Source organism: Hyla sarda, unplaced genomic scaffold (assembly GCF_029499605.1).
Source record: "Hyla sarda isolate aHylSar1 unplaced genomic scaffold, aHylSar1.hap1 scaffold_721, whole genome shotgun sequence".
Taxonomy (NCBI): Eukaryota; Metazoa; Chordata; class Amphibia; order Anura; family Hylidae; genus Hyla; species Hyla sarda.
In genome coordinates this window covers 133,030-152,482 of record NW_026610742.1, presented here as the reverse complement: position 1 = coordinate 152,482, position 19,453 = coordinate 133,030, and the positions used below count along the sequence as shown (strand labels likewise).

The following is a 19,453-nucleotide window of genomic DNA, read 5'->3' as shown; positions in this document are numbered from 1 at the left end:
AAAAAGGCCCCGTGGGAGTGCAATGGGCCCCTGTCTTGCTGCTTAGCAATAATGGTATGGGTTTAGGTTCTGCTGTGTGTACTGGTGGTTGACTGCCCCCCAGCCCAGAGTGTGCATGGAAAATTGTCTGGCAGCCTCCCTGACAGCAAGCAGTGATAGTGCCCATGAAGGGCACCTTGTTGGGCCCGCCCCTTTCACGGTTATCGCTTCTCGGCCTTTTGGCTAAGATCAAGTGTAGTATCTGTTCTTATCAGTTTAATATCTGATACGTCCCCTATCTGGGGACCATATATTAAATGGATTTTTGAGAACGGGGGCCGATTTCGAAGCTTGCTTCCGTCGCCCTATGCATTGACCCGATATGGCAGTATCTTCGGGTACAGTGCACCACCCCCTTACAGGGTTAAAAAGAAAGATTCCTACTTTCATTGCTACCTGCTTGCTGGCTAGCCAGCTAGCCAGCCCTGTGGGCCTTGCTGCTGCTGCAGCCAAAAAACAAAAGGTGGTGCTGCTGCTGCTTCTGCTGCTTCTGCTTCTGCTTGTGTCTGGCCGCTGTTGGAGCGTCCAGGCACAGGACTTCTGCTGCTGCTGACTAAATGGCCTCCTTAATTGCATCATTTGAGTAGCCAGCACACCTGTGCAGGTAGGGCATGACATGATAGGCAGCTGCCTTGATAGCGGGTGGGTGCTGAATGTTCCTAATTGACAAAATAAGATTAATGCTTATGAAGAAATATAAAATCTCATCCCTTCCCCAATATCGCGCCACACCCCTACCCCTTAATTCCCTGGTTGAACTTGATGGACATATGTCTTTTTTCGACCGTACTAACTATGTAACTATGTAACATAACATGGGGGGGGGGGGTCTCCTGGCTGTTCACACAGGTGTGTCATTGCTGTACATTGACCATGCATTGCTTCTGTGGTATTGCAAAGGCAAAGACAAATGCTTCCAGCCATCCATTGCACTAATGGATTGGTCATCAGCTGGCTGTCTATGTCCCGCATCAATATAGACCAAAGTACAGAGGGTTAGGCTATGCTATTGTGCACCTACCTGATGCATCAGAAGGTGCGAGGCCCTTGCTAAATTCTGTGCACAGACTTTGAGATCTATACTTTAGACTGTATCTAAACCTGCTCCAACATGGACTGACATTCTGGCCTACTTTCAGCCGATGCGACTTGTCTGTCGCTGAACAGTCGCTTTTTATGTATTCAGCACCTATGTATAATGTTGTAAAAATGCTCTAGAAGCTAAAGTCGCAGAAATGTCACACATATTTGGCCTGCAACTTTCTGTGCGACAAATTCAGACAGGAAAAATCAGTATAAATCCTTAGAAAATTATCCCCCAGTGTCTCCATCTGCTGGCGGTATTGAATAAGCATTGCTGCACTGATGGGGTATGCATTAGACGAAAAAAAAGAAGAAAAAGAAGAATAATACGCCCAGAAAAGAGGCGAAAAGGAGAAAAACGTAAAAAAACGTGAAAAAAAAGTAAGAGGAAGAGAAGGGAAAAAAAGGTGGAAATGGGTTTAAAAGTGATTTCGGCGGAGAAATATATATATATATATATATATATATATATATATATATATATATATATACGCGCACACACACACATATATATAAACGTATTCTCCGTTGAGATATTGCAGCCGCTGCTGTGTCCAGGCCCAGGAGCCTTAGCACTGTGCTGTGATGTCACTCAATACCACTGACATCACTAGGTGTAAACAACATCTCTCCTTTGCTGTGTATGTGACTATGGAGCTGTTTGGTGATGTCGTCTATTATGGCCTTCATAGAAGCAACAGGAGATTGTTGCATCCATCTAGAACCCTCAGAACTACAGTGCTATGATGTCACTCACTTCCACAGGCCTTGCAGAGTGTAAACAACAACAACCCAGCTTTGTTGTGTATGTAACCATAGGGATTTGTGATGTCACCTAGAACCTTCACAGCAGCGACAGCTTTATGAGGAGCATCAGCACTGCTCTGCCTGAGCAGAACCATCACCGCCATAGGTTGTCAAATAACCCGGGTTTAACCCACACAGGTAAGTCCAATGGGGTGCAGGCATGTCCTCTATGCTTACAGCTTCCCGTGGGTGTTGGTTTGATACCGTTTGGGGACAGCCAAGGAGGCATCTGCAGGCAACAAAGGTAGGTGTGTGCTTGTGTGTGTGTTTCCTATGCAGATCCTAAGCCCAGTGTCACATGCAAGTAGGAGGAGTAAGAAGGGTTCCTGGCAAGTCCGGGTTATGGATTGCATTTAAAAAGGCCCCGTGGGAGTGCAATGGGCCCCTGTCTTGCTGCTTAGCAATAATGGTATGGGTTTAGGTTCTGCTGTGTGTACTGGTGGTTGACTGCCCCCCAGCCCAGAGTGTGCATGGAAAATTGTCTGGCAGCCTCCCTGACAGCAAGCAGTGATAGTGCCCATGAAGGGCACCTTGTTGGGCCCGCCCCTTTCACGGTTATCGCTTCTCGGCCTTTTGGCTAAGATCAAGTGTAGTATCTGTTCTTATCAGTTTAATATCTGATACGTCCCCTATCTGGGGACCATATATTAAATGGATTTTTGAGAACGGGGGCCGATTTCGAAGCTTGCTTCCGTCGCCCTATGCATTGACCCGATATGGCAGTATCTTCGGGTACAGTGCACCACCCCCTTACAGGGTTAAAAAGAAAGATTCCTACTTTCATTGCTACCTGCTTGCTGGCTAGCCAGCTAGCCCGCCCTGTGGGCCTTGCTGCTGCTGCAGCCAAAAAACAAAAGGTGGTGCTGCTGCTGCTTCTGCTGCTTCTGCTTCTGCTTGTGTCTGGCCGCTGTTGGAGCGTCCAGGCACAGGACTTCTGCTGCTGCTGACTAAATGGCCTCCTTAATTGGATCATTTGAGTAGCCAGCACACCTGTGCAGGTAGGGCATGACATGATAGGCAGCTGCCTTGATAGCGGGTGGGTGCTGAATGTTCCTAATTGACAAAATAAGATTAATGCTTATGAAGAAATATAAAATCTCATCCCTTCCCCAATATCGCGCCACACCCCTACCCCTTAATTCCCTGCTTGAACTTGATGGACATATGTCTTTTTTCGACCGTACTAACTATGTAACTATGTAACATAACATGGGGGGGGGGGGGGGGGGTCTCCTGGCTGTTCACACAGGTGTGTCATTGCTGTACATTGACCATGCATTGCTTCTGTGGTATTGCAAAGGCAAAGACAAATGCTTCCAGCCATCCATTGCACTAATGGATTGGTCATCAGCTGGCTGTCTATGTCCCGCATCAATATAGACCAAAGTACAGAGGGTTAGGCTATGCTATTGTGCACCTACCTGATGCATCAGAAGGTGCGAGGCCCTTGCTAAATTCTGTGCACAGACTTTGAGATCTATACTTTAGACTGTATCTAAACCTGCTCCAACATGGACTGACATTCTGGCCTACTTTCAGCCGATGCGACTTGTCTGTCGCTGAACAGTCGCTTTTTATGTATTCAGCACCTATGTATAATGTTGTAAAAATGCTCTAGAAGCTAAAGTCGCAGAAATGTCACACATATTTGGCCTGCAACTTTCTGTGCGACAAATTCAGACAGGAAAAATCAGTATAAATCCTTAGAAAATTATCCCCCAGTGTCTCCATCTGCTGGCGGTATTGAATAAGCATTGCTGCACTGATGGGGTATGCATTAGACGAAAAAAAAGAAGAAAAAGAAGAATAATACGCCCAGAAAAGAGGCGAAAAGGAGAAAAACGTAAAAAAACGTGAAAAAAAAGTAAGAGGAAGAGAAGGGAAAAAAAGGTGGAAATGGGTTTAAAAGTGATTTCGGCGGAGAAATATATATATATATATATATATATATATATATATATATATATATATATATTTATTTATACGCGCACACACACACATATATATAAACGTATTCTCCGTTGAGATATTGCAGCCGCTGCTGTGTCCAGGCCCAGGAGCCTTAGCACTGTGCTGTGATGTCACTCAATACCACTGACATCACTAGGTGTAAACAACATCTCTCCTTTGCTGTGTATGTGACTATGGAGCTGTTTGGTGATGTCGTCTATTATGGCCTTCATAGAAGCAACAGGAGATTGTTGCATCCATCTAGAACCCTCAGAACTACAGTGCTATGATGTCACTCACTTCCACAGGCCTTGCAGAGTGTAAACAACAACAACCCAGCTTTGTTGTGTATGTAACCATAGGGATTTGTGATGTCACCTAGAACCTTCACAGCAGCGACAGCTTTATGAGGAGCATCAGCACTGCTCTGCCTGAGCAGAACCATCACCGCCATAGGTTGTCAAATAACCCGGGTTTAACCCACACAGGTAAGTCCAATGGGGTGCAGGCATGTCCTCTATGCTTACAGCTTCCCGTGGGTGTTGGTTTGATACCGTTTGGGGACAGCCAAGGAGGCATCTGCAGGCAACAAAGGTAGGTGTGTGCTTGTGTGTGTGTTTCCTATGCAGATCCTAAGCCCAGTGTCACATGCAAGTAGGAGGAGTAAGAAGGGTTCCTGGCAAATCCGGGTTATGGATTGCATTTAAAAAGGCCCCGTGGGAGTGCAATGGGCCCCTGTCTTGCTGCTTAGCAATAATGGTATGGGTTTAGGTTCTGCTGTGTGTACTGGTGGTTGACTGCCCCCCAGCCCAGAGTGTGCATGGAAAATTGTCTGGCAGCCTCCCTGACAGCAAGCAGTGATAGTGCCCATGAAGGGCACCTTGTTGGGCCCGCCCCTTTCACGGTTATCGCTTCTCGGCCTTTTGGCTAAGATCAAGTGTAGTATCTGTTCTTATCAGTTTAATATCTGATACGTCCCCTATCTGGGGACCATATATTAAATGGATTTTTGAGAACGGGGGCCGATTTCGAAGCTTGCTTCCGTCGCCCTATGCATTGACCCGATATGGCAGTATCTTCGGGTACAGTGCACCACCCCCTTACAGGGTTAAAAAGAAAGATTCCTACTTTCATTGCTACCTGCTTGCTGGCTAGCCAGCTAGCCAGCCCTGTGGGCCTTGCTGCTGCTGCAGCCAAAAAACAAAAGGTGGTGCTGCTGCTGCTTCTGCTTCTGCTTGTGTCTGGCCGCTGTTGGAGCGTCCAGGCACAGGACTTCTGCTGCTGCTGACTAAATGGCCTCCTTAATTGGATCATTTGAGTAGCCAGCACACCTGTGCAGGTAGGGCATGACATGATAGGCAGCTGCCTTGATAGCGGGTGGGTGCTGAATGTTCCTAATTGACAAAATAAGATTAATGCTTATGAAGAAATATAAAATCTCATCCCTTCCCCAATATCGCGCCACACCCCTACCCCTTAATTCCCTGGTTGAACTTGATGGACATATGTCTTTTTTCGACCGTACTAACTATGTAACTATGTAACATAACATGGGGGGGGGGGGGGGGTCTCCTGGCTGTTCACACAGGTGTGTCATTGCTGTACATTGACCATGCATTGCTTCTGTGGTATTGCAAAGGCAAAGACAAATGCTTCCAGCCATCCATTGCACTAATGGATTGGTCATCAGCTGGCTGTCTATGTCCCGCATCAATATAGACCAAAGTACAGAGGGTTAGGCTATGCTATTGTGCACCTACCTGATGCATCAGAAGGTGCGAGGCCCTTGCTAAATTCTGTGCACAGACTTTGAGATCTATACTTTAGACTGTATCTAAACCTGCTCCAACATGGACTGACATTCTGGCCTACTTTCAGCCGATGCGACTTGTCTGTCGCTGAACAGTCGCTTTTTATGTATTCAGCACCTATGTATAATGTTGTAAAAATGCTCTAGAAGCTAAAGTCGCAGAAATGTCACACATATTTGGCCTGCAACTTTCTGTGCGACAAATTCAGACAGGAAAAATCAGTATAAATCCTTAGAAAATTATCCCCCAGTGTCTCCATCTGCTGGCGGTATTGAATAAGCATTGCTGCACTGATGGGGTATGCATTAGACGAAAAAAAAGAAGAAAAAGAAGAATAATACGCCCAGAAAAGAGGCGAAAAGGAGAAAAACGTAAAAAAACGTGAAAAAAAAGTAAGAGGAAGAGAAGGGAAAAAAAGGTGGAAATGGGTTTAAAAGTGATTTCGGCGGAGAAATATATATATATATATATATATATATATATATATATATACGCGCACACACACACATATATATAAACGTATTCTCCGTTGAGATATTGCAGCCGCTGCTGTGTCCAGGCCCAGGAGCCTTAGCACTGTGCTGTGATGTCACTCAATACCACTGACATCACTAGGTGTAAACAACATCTCTCCTTTGCTGTGTATGTGACTATGGAGCTGTTTGGTGATGTCGTCTATTATGGCCTTCATAGAAGCAACAGGAGATTGTTGCATCCATCTAGAACCCTCAGAACTACAGTGCTATGATGTCACTCACTTCCACAGGCCTTGCAGAGTGTAAACAACAACAACCCAGCTTTGTTGTGTATGTAACCATAGGGATTTGTGATGTCACCTAGAACCTTCACAGCAGCGACAGCTTTATGAGGAGCATCAGCACTGCTCTGCCTGAGCAGAACCATCACCGCCATAGGTTGTCAAATAACCCGGGTTTAACCCACACAGGTAAGTCCAATGGGGTGCAGGCATGTCCTCTATGCTTACAGCTTCCCGTGGGTGTTGGTTTGATACCGTTTGGGGACAGCCAAGGAGGCATCTGCAGGCAACAAAGGTAGGTGTGTGCTTGTGTGTGTGTTTCCTATGCAGATCCTAAGCCCAGTGTCACATGCAAGTAGGAGGAGTAAGAAGGGTTCCTGGCAAATCCGGGTTATGGATTGCATTTAAAAAGGCCCCGTGGGAGTGCAATGGGCCCCTGTCTTGCTGCTTAGCAATAATGGTATGGGTTTAGGTTCTGCTGTGTGTACTGGTGGTTGACTGCCCCCCAGCCCAGAGTGTGCATGGAAAATTGTCTGGCAGCCTCCCTGACAGCAAGCAGTGATAGTGCCCATGAAGGGCACCTTGTTGGGCCCGCCCCTTTCACGGTTATCGCTTCTCGGCCTTTTGGCTAAGATCAAGTGTAGTATCTGTTCTTATCAGTTTAATATCTGATACGTCCCCTATCTGGGGACCATATATTAAATGGATTTTTGAGAACGGGGGCCGATTTCGAAGCTTGCTTCCGTCGCCCTATGCATTGACCCGATATGGCAGTATCTTCGGGTACAGTGCACCACCCCCTTACAGGGTTAAAAAGAAAGATTCCTACTTTCATTGCTACCTGCTTGCTGGCTAGCCAGCTAGCCAGCCCTGTGGGCCTTGCTGCTGCTGCAGCCAAAAAACAAAAGGTGGTGCTGCTGCTGCTTCTGCTGCTTCTGCTTCTGCTTGTGTCTGGCCGCTGTTGGAGCGTCCAGGCACAGGACTTCTGCTGCTGCTGACTAAATGGCCTCCTTAATTGGATCATTTGAGTAGCCAGCACACCTGTGCAGGTAGGGCATGACATGATAGGCAGCTGCCTTGATAGCGGGTGGGTGCTGAATGTTCCTAATTGACAAAATAAGATTAATGCTTATGAAGAAATATAAAATCTCATCCCTTCCCCAATATCGCGCCACACCCCTACCCCTTAATTCCCTGGTTGAACTTGATGGACATATGTCTTTTTTCGACCGTACTAACTATGTAACTATGTAACATAACATGGGGGGGGGAGGGGGGGGTCTCCTGGCTGTTCACACAGGTGTGTCATTGCTGTACATTGACCATGCATTGCTTCTGTGGTATTGCAAAGGCAAAGACAAATGCTTCCAGCCATCCATTGCACTAATGGATTGGTCATCAGCTGGCTGTCTATGTCCCGCATCAATATAGACCAAAGTACAGAGGGTTAGGCTATGCTATTGTGCACCTACCTGATGCATCAGAAGGTGCGAGGCCCTTGCTAAATTCTGTGCACAGACTTTGAGATCTATACTTTAGACTGTATCTAAACCTGCTCCAACATGGACTGACATTCTGGCCTACTTTCAGCCGATGCGACTTGTCTGTCGCTGAACAGTCGCTTTTTATGTATTCAGCACCTATGTATAATGTTGTAAAAATGCTCTAGAAGCTAAAGTCGCAGAAATGTCACACATATTTGGCCTGCAACTTTCTGTGCGACAAATTCAGACAGGAAAAATCAGTATAAATCCTTAGAAAATTATCCCCCAGTGTCTCCATCTGCTGGCGGTATTGAATAAGCATTGCTGCACTGATGGGGTATGCATTAGACGAAAAAAAAGAAGAAAAAGAAGAATAATACGCCCAGAAAAGAGGCGAAAAGGAGAAAAACGTAAAAAAACGTGAAAAAAAAGTAAGAGGAAGAGAAGGGAAAAAAAGGTGGAAATGGGTTTAAAAGTGATTTCGGCGGAGAAATATATATATATATATATATATATATATATATATATATATATATATACGCGCACACACACACATATATATAAACGTATTCTCCGTTGAGATATTGCAGCCGCTGCTGTGTCCAGGCCCAGGAGCCTTAGCACTGTGCTGTGATGTCACTTAATACCACTGACATCACTAGGTGTAAACAACATCTCTCCTTTGCTGTGTATGTGACTATGGAGCTGTTTGGTGATGTCGTCTATTATGGCCTTCATAGAAGCAACAGGAGATTGTTGCATCCATCTAGAACCCTCAGAACTACAGTGCTATGATGTCACTCACTTCCACAGGCCTTGCAGAGTGTAAACAACAACAACCCAGCTTTGTTGTGTATGTAACCATAGGGATTTGTGATGTCACCTAGAACCTTCACAGCAGCGACAGCTTTATGAGGAGCATCAGCACTGCTCTGCCTGAGCAGAACCATCACCGCCATAGGTTGTCAAATAACCCGGGTTTAACCCACACAGGTAAGTCCAATGGGGTGCAGGCATGTCCTCTATGCTTACAGCTTCCCGTGGGTGTTGGTTTGATACCGTTTGGGGACAGCCAAGGAGGCATCTGCAGGCAACAAAGGTAGGTGTGTGCTTGTGTGTGTGTTTCCTATGCAGATCCTAAGCCCAGTGTCACATGCAAGTAGGAGGAGTAAGAAGGGTTCCTGGCAAATCCGGGTTATGGATTGCATTTAAAAAGGCCCCGTGGGAGTGCAATGGGCCCCTGTCTTGCTGCTTAGCAATAATGGTATGGGTTTAGGTTCTGCTGTGTGTACTGGTGGTTGACTGCCCCCCAGCCCAGAGTGTGCATGGAAAATTGTCTGGCAGCCTCCCTGACAGCAAGCAGTGATAGTGCCCATGAAGGGCACCTTGTTGGGCCCGCCCCTTTCACGGTTATCGCTTCTCGGCCTTTTGGCTAAGATCAAGTGTAGTATCTGTTCTTATCAGTTTAATATCTGATACGTCCCCTATCTGGGGACCATATATTAAATGGATTTTTGAGAACGGGGGCCGATTTCGAAGCTTGCTTCCGTCGCCCTATGCATTGACCCGATATGGCAGTATCTTCGGGTACAGTGCACCACCCCCTTACAGGGTTAAAAAGAAAGATTCCTACTTTCATTGCTACCTGCTTGCTGGCTAGCCAGCTAGCCAGCCCTGTGGGCCTTGCTGCTGCTGCAGCCAAAAAACAAAAGGTGGTGCTGCTGCTGCTTCTGCTTCTGCTGCTTCTGCTTCTGCTTGTGTCTGGCCGCTGTTGGAGCGTCCAGGCACAGGACTTCTGCTGCTGCTGACTAAATGGCCTCCTTAATTGGATCATTTGAGTAGCCAGCACACCTGTGCAGGTAGGGCATGACATGATAGGCAGCTGCCTTGATAGCGGGTGGGTGCTGAATGTTCCTAATTGACAAAATAAGATTAATGCTTATAAAGAAATATAAAATCTCATCCCTTCCCCAATATCGCGCCACACCCCTACCCCTTAATTCCCTGGTTGAACTTGATGGACATATGTCTTTTTTCGACCGTACTAACTATGTAACTATGTAACATAACATGGGGGGGGGGGGGGTCTCCTGGCTGTTCACACAGGTGTGTCATTGCTGTACATTGACCATGCATTGCTTCTGTGGTATTGCAAAGGCAAAGACAAATGCTTCCAGCCATCCATTGCACTAATGGATTGGTCATCAGCTGGCTGTCTATGTCCCGCATCAATATAGACCAAAGTACAGAGGGTTAGGCTATGCTATTGTGCACCTACCTGATGCATCAGAAGGTGCGAGGCCCTTGCTAAATTCTGTGCACAGACTTTGAGATCTATACTTTAGACTGTATCTAAACCTGCTCCAACATGGACTGACATTCTGGCCTACTTTCAGCCGATGCGACTTGTCTGTCGCTGAACAGTCGCTTTTTATGTATTCAGCACCTATGTATAATGTTGTAAAAATGCTCTAGAAGCTAAAGTCGCAGAAATGTCACACATATTTGGCCTGCAACTTTCTGTGCGACAAATTCAGACAGGAAAAATCAGTATAAATCCTTAGAAAATTATCCCCCAGTGTCTCCATCTGCTGGCGGTATTGAATAAGCATTGCTGCACTGATGGGGTATGCATTAGACGAAAAAAAAGAAGAAAAAGAAGAATAATACGCCCAGAAAAGAGGCGAAAAGGAGAAAAACGTAAAAAAACGTGAAAAAAAAGTAAGAGGAAGAGAAGGGAAAAAAAGGTGGAAATGGGTTTAAAAGTGATTTCGGCGGAGAAATATATATATATATATATATATATATATATATATATATATATATATATATATACGCGCACACACACACATATATATAAACGTATTCTCCGTTGAGATATTGCAGCCGCTGCTGTGTCCAGGCCCAGGAGCCTTAGCACTGTGCTGTGATGTCACTCAATACCACTGACATCACTAGGTGTAAACAACATCTCTCCTTTGCTGTGTATGTGACTATGGAGCTGTTTGGTGATGTCGTCTATTATGGCCTTCATAGAAGCAACAGGAGATTGTTGCATCCATCTAGAACCCTCAGAACTACAGTGCTATGATGTCACTCACTTCCACAGGCCTTGCAGACTGTAAACAACAACAACCCAGCTTTGTTGTGTATGTAACCATAGGGATTTGTGATGTCACCTAGAACCTTCACAGCAGCGACAGCTTTATGAGGAGCATCAGCACTGCTCTGCCTGAGCAGAACCATCACCGCCATAGGTTGTCAAATAACCCGGGTTTAACCCACACAGGTAAGTCCAATGGGGTGCAGGCATGTCCTCTATGCTTACAGCTTCCCGTGGGTGTTGGTTTGATACCGTTTGGGGACAGCCAAGGAGGCATCTGCAGGCAACAAAGGTAGGTGTGTGCTTGTGTGTGTGTTTCCTATGCAGATCCTAAGCCCAGTGTCACATGCAAGTAGGAGGAGTAAGAAGGGTTCCTGGCAAATCCGGGTTATGGATTGCATTTAAAAAGGCCCCGTGGGAGTGCAATGGGCCCCTGTCTTGCTGCTTAGCAATAATGGTATGGGTTTAGGTTCTGCTGTGTGTACTGGTGGTTGACTGCCCCCCAGCCCAGAGTGTGCATGGAAAATTGTCTGGCAGCCTCCCTGACAGCAAGCAGTGATAGTGCCCATGAAGGGCACCTTGTTGGGCCCGCCCCTTTCACGGTTATCGCTTCTCGGCCTTTTGGCTAAGATCAAGTGTAGTATCTGTTCTTATCAGTTTAATATCTGATACGTCCCCTATCTGGGGACCATATATTAAATGGATTTTTGAGAACGGGGGCCGATTTCGAAGCTTGCTTCCGTCGCCCTATGCATTGACCCGATATGGCAGTATCTTCGGGTACAGTGCACCACCCCCTTACAGGGTTAAAAAGAAAGATTCCTACTTTCATTGCTACCTGCTTGCTGGCTAGCCAGCTAGCCAGCCCTGTGGGCCTTGCTGCTGCTGCAGCCAAAAAACAAAAGGTGGTGCTGCTGCTGCTTCTGCTGCTTCTGCTTCTGCTTCTGCTTGTGTCTGGCCGCTGTTGGAGCGTCCAGGCACAGGACTTCTGCTGCTGCTGACTAAATGGCCTCCTTAATTGGATCATTTGAGTAGCCAGCACACCTGTGCAGGTAGGGCATGACATGATAGGCAGCTGCCTTGATAGCGGGTGGGTGCTGAATGTTCCTAATTGACAAAATAAGATTAATGCTTATGAAGAAATATAAAATCTCATCCCTTCCCCAATATCGCGCCACACCCCTACCCCTTAATTCCCTGGTTGAACTTGATGGACATATGTCTTTTTTCGACCGTACTAACTATGTAACTATGTAACATAACATGGGGGGGGGGGGGGTCTCCTGGCTGTTCACACAGGTGTGTCATTGCTGTACATTGACCATGCATTGCTTCTGTGGTATTGCAAAGGCAAAGACAAATGCTTCCAGCCATCCATTGCACTAATGGATTGGTCATCAGCTGGCTGTCTATGTCCCGCATCAATATAGACCAAAGTACAGAGGGTTAGGCTATGCTATTGTGCACCTACCTGATGCATCAGAAGGTGCGAGGCCCTTGCTAAATTCTGTGCACAGACTTTGAGATCTATACTTTAGACTGTATCTAAACCTGCTCCAACATGGACTGACATTCTGGCCTACTTTCAGCCGATGCGACTTGTCTGTCGCTGAACAGTCGCTTTTTATGTATTCAGCACCTATGTATAATGTTGTAAAAATGCTCTAGAAGCTAAAGTCGCAGAAATGTCACACATATTTGGCCTGCAACTTTCTGTGCGACAAATTCAGACAGGAAAAATCAGTATAAATCCTTAGAAAATTATCCCCCAGTGTCTCCATCTGCTGGCGGTATTGAATAAGCATTGCTGCACTGATGGGGTATGCATTAGACGAAAAAAAAGAAGAAAAAGAAGAATAATACGCCCAGAAAAGAGGCGAAAAGGAGAAAAACGTAAAAAAACGTGAAAAAAAAGTAAGAGGAAGAGAAGGGAAAAAAAGGTGGAAATGGGTTTAAAAGTGATTTCGGCGGAGAAATATATATATATATATATATATATATATATATATATACGCGCACACACACACATATATATAAACGTATTCTCCGTTGAGATATTGCAGCCGCTGCTGTGTCCAGGCCCAGGAGCCTTAGCACTGTGCTGTGATGTCACTCAATACCACTGACATCACTAGGTGTAAACAACATCTCTCCTTTGCTGTGTATGTGACTATGGAGCTGTTTGGTGATGTCGTCTATTATGGCCTTCATAGAAGCAACAGGAGATTGTTGCATCCATCTAGAACCCTCAGAACTACAGTGCTATGATGTCACTCACTTCCACAGGCCTTGCAGAGTGTAAACAACAACAACCCAGCTTTGTTGTGTATGTAACCATAGGGATTTGTGATGTCACCTAGAACCTTCACAGCAGCGACAGCTTTATGAGGAGCATCAGCACTGCTCTGCCTGAGCAGAACCATCACCGCCATAGGTTGTCAAATAACCCGGGTTTAACCCACACAGGTAAGTCCAATGGGGTGCAGGCATGTCCTCTATGCTTACAGCTTCCCGTGGGTGTTGGTTTGATACCGTTTGGGGACAGCCAAGGAGGCATCTGCAGGCAACAAAGGTAGGTGTGTGCTTGTGTGTGTGTTTCCTATGCAGATCCTAAGCCCAGTGTCACATGCAAGTAGGAGGAGTAAGAAGGGTTCCTGGCAAATCCGGGTTATGGATTGCATTTAAAAAGGCCCCGTGGGAGTGCAATGGGCCCCTGTCTTGCTGCTTAGCAATAATGGTATGGGTTTAGGTTCTGCTGTGTGTACTGGTGGTTGACTGCCCCCCAGCCCAGAGTGTGCATGGAAAATTGTCTGGCAGCCTCCCTGACAGCAAGCAGTGATAGTGCCCATGAAGGGCACCTTGTTGGGCCCGCCCCTTTCACGGTTATCGCTTCTCGGCCTTTTGGCTAAGATCAAGTGTAGTATCTGTTCTTATCAGTTTAATATCTGATACGTCCCCTATCTGGGGACCATATATTAAATGGATTTTTGAGAACGGGGGCCGATTTCGAAGCTTGCTTCCGTCGCCCTATGCATTGACCCGATATGGCAGTATCTTCGGGTACAGTGCACCACCCCCTTACAGGGTTAAAAAGAAAGATTCCTACTTTCATTGCTACCTGCTTGCTGGCTAGCCAGCTAGCCAGCCCTGTGGGCCTTGCTGCTGCTGCAGCCAAAAAACAAAAGGTGGTGCTGCTGCTGCTTCTGCTGCTTCTGCTTCTGCTTCTGCTTGTGTCTGGCCGCTGTTGGAGCGTCCAGGCACAGGACTTCTGCTGCTGCTGACTAAATGGCCTCCTTAATTGGATCATTTGAGTAGCCAGCACACCTGTGCAGGTAGGGCATGACATGATAGGCAGCTGCCTTGATAGCGGGTGGGTGCTGAATGTTCCTAATTGACAAAATAAGATTAATGCTTATGAAGAAATATAAAATCTCATCCCTTCCCCAATATCGCGCCACACCCCTACCCCTTAATTCCCTGGTTGAACTTGATGGACATATGTCTTTTTTCGACCGTACTAACTATGTAACTATGTAACATAACATGGGGGGGGGGGGGGTCTCCTGGCTGTTCACACAGGTGTGTCATTGCTGTACATTGACCATGCATTGCTTCTGTGGTATTGCAAAGGCAAAGACAAATGCTTCCAGCCATCCATTGCACTAATGGATTGGTCATCAGCTGGCTGTCTATGTCCCGCATCAATATAGACCAAAGTACAGAGGGTTAGGCTATGCTATTGTGCACCTACCTGATGCATCAGAAGGTGCGAGGCCCTTGCTAAATTCTGTGCACAGACTTTGAGATCTATACTTTAGACTGTATCTAAACCTGCTCCAACATGGACTGACATTCTGGCCTACTTTCAGCCGATGCGACTTGTCTGTCGCTGAACAGTCGCTTTTTATGTATTCAGCACCTATGTATAATGTTGTAAAAATGCTCTAGAAGCTAAAGTCGCAGAAATGTCACACATATTTGGCCTGCAACTTTCTGTGTGCGACAAATTCAGACAGGAAAAATCAGTATAAATCCTTAGAAAATTATCCCCCAGTGTCTCCATCTGCTGGCGGTATTGAATAAGCATTGCTGCACTGATGGGGTATGCATTAGACGAAAAAAAAGAAGAAAAAGAAGAATAATACGCCCAGAAAAGAGGCGAAAAGGAGAAAAACGTAAAAAAACGTGAAAAAAAAGTAAGAGGAAGAGAAGGGAAAAAAAGGTGGAAATGGGTTTAAAAGTGATTTCGGCGGAGAAATATATATATATATATATATATATATATATATATATATATACGCGCACACACACACATATATATAAACGTATTCTCCGTTGAGATATTGCAGCCGCTGCTGTGTCCAGGCCCAGGAGCCTTAGCACTGTGCTGTGATGTCACTCAATACCACTGACATCACTAGGTGTAAACAACATCTCTCCTTTGCTGTGTATGTGACTATGGAGCTGTTTGGTGATGTCGTCTATTATGGCCTTCATAGAAGCAACAGGAGATTGTTGCATCCATCTAGAACCCTCAGAACTACAGTGCTATGATGTCACTCACTTCCACAGGCCTTGCAGAGTGTAAACAACAACAACCCAGCTTTGTTGTGTATGTAACCATAGGGATTTGTGATGTCACCTAGAACCTTCACAGCAGCGACAGCTTTATGAGGAGCATCAGCACTGCTCTGCCTGAGCAGAACCATCACCGCCATAGGTTGTCAAATAACCCGGGTTTAACCCACACAGGTAAGTCCAATGGGGTGCAGGCATGTCCTCTATGCTTACAGCTTCCCGTGGGTGTTGGTTTGATACCGTTTGGGGACAGCCAAGGAGGCATCTGCAGGCAACAAAGGTAGGTGTGTGCTTGTGTGTGTGTTTCCTATGCAGATCCTAAGCCCAGTGTCACATGCAAGTAGGAGGAGTAAGAAGGGTTCCTGGCAAGTCCGGGTTATGGATTGCATTTAAAAAGGCCCCGTGGGAGTGCAATGGGCCCCTGTCTTGCTGCTTAGCAATAATGGTATGGGTTTAGGTTCTGCTGTGTGTACTGGTGGTTGACTGCCCCCCAGCCCAGAGTGTGCATGGAAAATTGTCTGGCAGTCTCCCTGACAGCAAGCAGTGATAGTGCCCATGAAGGGCACCTTGTTGGGCCCGCCCCTTTCACGGTTATCGCTTCTCGGCCTTTTGGCTAAGATCCTGTGCGGTTTACCGGGCAGGGTAGGAGTCGGAAGGGGTGGTGATCGGGGCCCTCTTTTGCGGGGGGGCCCTGGATTGTTACTGGGTTGCGATAGTGGGTATCTTAACCTGCAAAAATGAGCGGAGAGAGGACTCGAGGACTCGAGGATACGGTGCGGATTTACGTTCCTGGCGAACACCGGGGGACGATTGGATTGGATCAAGTTGTGCTGGAGATTCTTCGCAAGCTCCAGTACCTTCAGGTATGGCATGTAATCGCTATGCAAGACTTCCCTAGGCAAGGGATTTACGATATAACCTTTTATGATTCTGAGGTTTGCCAGAGGGTCTACATGGACTTAGAAGTGATGAAGAGGAGGAATGAGCCAGCTATAATGAGTAAGGTGAAAGTGGAGCCATTATTCATGAATATGTCTAAGGTTGTTATAGTCCATATGTACAACCCGAAGGTTTCGGATGAGATGGTGACCAATTTTTTGTACCGATATTGTGATGAAGTTAAATTTCTTGGAAGACTCAAGAACAGACATGGGTACTTTAATTGTAAAAGGAAATTTGTTGTAAAATTTAAAAAGGACGAAGGAATGGAAGAGGGAAGGAAGAGTATACCACAGGTATTTTCTATTGGAGGAGAAAGAGGTTTTTGTTTTTATGAAGGACAGTTGCAGTACTGTAGACGTTGTCACGCTTATGGACATGTACAGGAGTCTTGCCCTGAGCAAGGAGTATGCTGCAGGAATTGTGGGAAATCAGGTCACAACTCGGGTGAATGTACTGAGAAGAAAACGTGTGATATCTGTGGTAGTGAGGAGCATTTGGCTAGAGGATGCAGTTTATGGTATAGAAAGAAAATGAGCTATGCTGACGCAGCAGGAAATAGAAGAGAGGAAAGAGGAGAAAGGCCATTTCCACGTGTTTTTGGTGTGAATGCTGAGGTGACTCAGGTGATTGACGAGAACTCTGTAAAAGGGAGTGCAGCAGGTGTGACAGTGCAGCACATGAATACTCAGGAAAAATCTGGAAAAGGGGAGGAGGGTGACTCCACTGGTGTGCATTGTGAGGAGACTGGTGTTGGTGAAGAGTTTACTGAGGTCAGTAAGAAGAAAGCACGTAAAGGGAAAAAAGAGAAAGTGGTGGAGAGTGTGGAGACTGTGTGTAGGGAGGTTCCCCCATGTGAAGAAACAATTGAGGATTTTGAATGCCCAAACCCAGTGGTGGGGGAGGAGGAGGGGATGGAGTTTCAGGAGAATGAGAGTGAGAGATCCCTAACACCTGGGCAGAGGGTGATTAGTGGGGAGGAGAATGTAACATCTGAAGAGGAGGAGAAGGAGGAGGAGGAGGGGGAAGATGAAGATGAAGATGCAAATGGAGGCTTTCAAGGTAAAAGTAAAAGGTGTAAGAAAGGGAGTTGGTCAGGGGATCAGACGGATCCTGTGTATGGAGGTGAGAAAATGATGGACAGGGACTCTCAAGTGGGGTCGCCTGATTGCTATGGGATGCTGCTAAGGAAGGTTGAAGGTCAGAATACTAACTTCTAGTTAAAATGGATGTTAAGAAAATGGATTGCCTTCTTTCCTTTTTAATGGCATTGGTTGTGGCTACTCTTAATGTTCGGAGTATAGGAACAACCATCAGAAGAGCAGCAGTTTTTGATTTTTTGGAGAATGTGAAGGGAGATATATTTTGTTTACAGGAGTGTGCAATTAAGTCTGCACCTTATGTAGATGAATGGAAGAGAGGGCAGTCTTTTTGGTCTACATGCACAGAGAATAAAAATGAAGGTGTGGGGATTTTATTGTGTAACAGGGACATTAAAGTTTTAAATTGCCAAGTTTTAGTACCAGGTCGTTGTATGGTTTTAAATTTTCAGTTTTTAGGCCAGAGAATGAGAGTTTTTAATGTATATGCGCCAGCAGAAAAACAGGCACGTGTGTTATTTTTAGAGTCTCTTAAACTTTTTATTCCTGGTCGTGATGGTACTATTATTGTTGGTGATTTTAACTGCATTAGATCCGTCAATGATCGTGAGAGCTCTGCTAAGGTTAGAACTGATATTACTTCAAATGTTTTAAACCAAATTATTCAAGACTTACATTATTCTGATGTTGGACTGATGGTTAGCACTGATGAAAGATACACCTATATATCAGATAGTGGCCGCTGTAAATCCCGGATTGATTACATTCTTGTCTCTGAGGGGATTAAGGTGGTCCGGTGCAATCAAATGATGTCAACTTTCTCAGATCATAAGATGGTGTCGGCAGAAATAAGTATTGCAGAGTCCTTTCATTTTGGTAGAGGGCTCTGGAAATTAAATGTAAGTCTATTAGAAGATGAAGAAGTAATGGCCGGTTTTAAAGATTTTTTTTTATCTTGTACTTCTAAACAATCTGTTTTTAGTAATGTTTTAGCTTGGTGGGATTGGGCAAAAAGTGAGTTTGCTAAGTATTTTAAGTTCATTTGCATAAGGAGGGCACAAGAAAAGAGGAGGGGTTATGAAAGGCTTATCTCACGTTTAGAAACTCTCTTTAAGTTTAAACATGTTGGTGTGGAGGTGGAGGAGGAAATTGAGAAGGTGAAAATTGAGATGAAGAACAGGTTGTTGGAAAGAGGTAGAAATATTGTTTTTAAATCCAAAGTTCAACATTTGGAGGAAAATGAACAATGTACAAGATATTTCTTTAAAAAATGTTTTAATGCTAGGGGTGTTTTTAAGTCTGTTTTAACTCCTACAGGGGAAGTTGTTGGTGATGAGATGGTGAAGGAGATTGGCAGATTTTATGAAACACTTTTTAGTAATAAGAGCAGAGCCAGTGAGACGGAGATGAATGATTATTGTAATATTTTAGAGAATAATGTCCCTGAAGGAAAAAGTGCATTTTTAATTGAGGAAGTTTGTGAAGGGGAGATCAAGCAGGCTCTGGACAAGACAGCGAAAGGGAAGACACCGGGCTGTGATGGCCTCCCCTTTGAGTTTTATTCAGTTTTTTGGCATATTTTAAAGCAAGATTTTACACGGGTGGTGCAATATGTTTTTAACTCAGGTATTTTAGCGGAGTCTATGAAGAAAGGAGTTATTACCTTGATACATAAGAAAGGTGATGAAAGAGATTTGAAAAACTGGAGGCCGATCACATTATTGAATACAGATTATAAGATCATTGCAAAGATTGTGGCGAACAGGATGAGTGACATAGTTGAGCACCTTGTTGGAGAATAC

The 19,453-nt window shown here is 45.4% G+C and overlaps 7 non-coding genes across 7 annotated transcripts; all 7 read left to right on the top strand.

Moving 5' to 3' along the window:
• The first annotated feature begins 202 nt into the window (after positions 1 to 202).
• LOC130344504 (U2 spliceosomal RNA) lies at positions 203 to 393 on the top strand. The gene has a single exon (XR_008883419.1). It is a non-coding gene; the product is annotated as a U2 spliceosomal RNA (small nuclear RNA).
• A 2,093-nt stretch (positions 394 to 2,486) lies between these two features.
• LOC130344503 (U2 spliceosomal RNA) lies at positions 2,487 to 2,677 on the top strand. Its single transcript, XR_008883418.1, has one exon. It is a non-coding gene; the product is annotated as a U2 spliceosomal RNA (small nuclear RNA).
• A 2,109-nt stretch (positions 2,678 to 4,786) lies between these two features.
• LOC130344502 (U2 spliceosomal RNA) lies at positions 4,787 to 4,977 on the top strand. Its single transcript, XR_008883417.1, has one exon. It is a non-coding gene; the product is annotated as a U2 spliceosomal RNA (small nuclear RNA).
• Positions 4,978 to 7,055: 2,078 nt separating this feature from the next.
• LOC130344501 (U2 spliceosomal RNA) lies at positions 7,056 to 7,246 on the top strand. Its single transcript, XR_008883416.1, has one exon. It is a non-coding gene; the product is annotated as a U2 spliceosomal RNA (small nuclear RNA).
• Positions 7,247 to 9,343: 2,097 nt separating this feature from the next.
• LOC130344500 (U2 spliceosomal RNA) lies at positions 9,344 to 9,534 on the top strand. The gene has a single exon (XR_008883415.1). It is a non-coding gene; the product is annotated as a U2 spliceosomal RNA (small nuclear RNA).
• A 2,105-nt stretch (positions 9,535 to 11,639) lies between these two features.
• On the top strand, positions 11,640 to 11,830 carry LOC130344499 (U2 spliceosomal RNA). The gene has a single exon (XR_008883414.1). It is a non-coding gene; the product is annotated as a U2 spliceosomal RNA (small nuclear RNA).
• Positions 11,831 to 13,919: 2,089 nt separating this feature from the next.
• Positions 13,920 to 14,110, top strand: LOC130344498 (U2 spliceosomal RNA). Its single transcript, XR_008883413.1, has one exon. It is a non-coding gene; the product is annotated as a U2 spliceosomal RNA (small nuclear RNA).
• Positions 14,111 to 19,453: the final 5,343 nt, after the last annotated feature.